The following is a 1,329-nucleotide window of genomic DNA, read 5'->3' as shown; positions in this document are numbered from 1 at the left end:
ATCAGATCTGACAAAGCTTATGCGTATATGTCTCATATGTACAAGTATTGTATTTGAATTTCACTTGTACTTACAGCATCTTCAGAAGCCTTCTTATAGGATTTCACCTTGAGCTGCAGCTTGTCCACCAAATCTTGAAGACGAGCTAGATTTTTACGGTCTTCTTCTGTCTAAATTGTGCAGAAACATCGTTAATGTAAACATTTATGTATATTTTAACTCTAAATTAAATGTTCATTGCATGAATAGACTTTGGTCTAGATTGACAGTTACCTGATAGGTAAGCTCCTTGATACGTCTTTCATACTTTTTTACTCCCTTTACAGCATCACTGGCCTTTTTCTGTTCACTTTCCACCTCATTTTCAAGTTCCCTGACCTGCAGCATGTTGTCAAAAAAGTCAGCCACCTCTGTAGTTTACATAGAGCAGCAATTTATTTAACATATTTAAATGATGCACGAGCCAAAGAGCCAAGTGAACTCACCCTGGACTCGAGCTTCTGCACCTGCTTCTTGCCTCCCTTCATGGCAATCTGTTCAGCTTCGTCCAGACGGTGCTGCAGGTCTTTGATGGTTTGCTCCATGTTCTTCTTCATACGCTCCAGGTGAGCACTGGTGTCCTGCTCTTTCTTCAGCTCCTCTGCCATCATGGCAGCATCAGTAATGGCCTTCTTGGCCTTCTCTTCAACATTTCTGCACTCTTGCACAGCATCTTCTACTTCTGCCTGAAGCTGGGATGTATCGGCCTCCAGCTTCTTCTTGTGATTTATCAGGCTGGTGTTCTAGTTTTACAGAAATATTCAAATTTGCCTTGTGAAAACAGTGTATGTTAAACAAACATGCTATAACATATTGACAATCACTGCATCTCACCTGTGAGTGCAGGAGCTGCACCCTTTCACTAACATCCAGCAGCTCTTGCTCAGCAAGTTTGCGGCCTCGCTCAGTTTGCTCCAGAGCAGACCTGAGCTCCTCCACTTCAGCCTGAAGAAGGTTGTTGCGTCTCTCAACTATGGCATTGTTTTCCTTTAGATCATCATTGGCCCGAAGAGCATCATCAAGCTGGAGCTGAAGGTCCTGGAAATGCGGGAAATTTATTGTGAAGCAAGTTGAATAAAGTGATACTGCAATGCAATATGTCCAAGGTGTTAATTGTTTTGAAGAGTCATCAAGTTGAAGTTGAGCATCCTTGAAGATCAAGCCCAAAGAATTTCAATTCTGAGTTATTTCCTGAAAACAATTTGATGCTAGTTGTATTTTTTTCACTTAATTTATACCTTTAAATGTGCATGAACAGATTTAAGTTGTTTCTGGGCCTCAGCTGCTTGC

The 1,329-nt window shown here is 41.4% G+C and overlaps 1 pseudogene; it reads right to left on the bottom strand.

The window, feature by feature from the left end:
* Positions 1-1,329, bottom strand: part of LOC116700868 (myosin-7-like) — a 24,090-nt pseudogene that overhangs the window by 895 nt on the left and 21,866 nt on the right.

This window comes from Etheostoma spectabile, chromosome 13 (assembly GCF_008692095.1).
Source record: "Etheostoma spectabile isolate EspeVRDwgs_2016 chromosome 13, UIUC_Espe_1.0, whole genome shotgun sequence".
NCBI classification, from domain to species: Eukaryota; Metazoa; Chordata; class Actinopteri; order Perciformes; family Percidae; genus Etheostoma; species Etheostoma spectabile.
The sequence above is the reverse complement of the archived record's forward strand: the minus strand, read 5'-3'. Positions and strand labels throughout refer to the sequence as shown.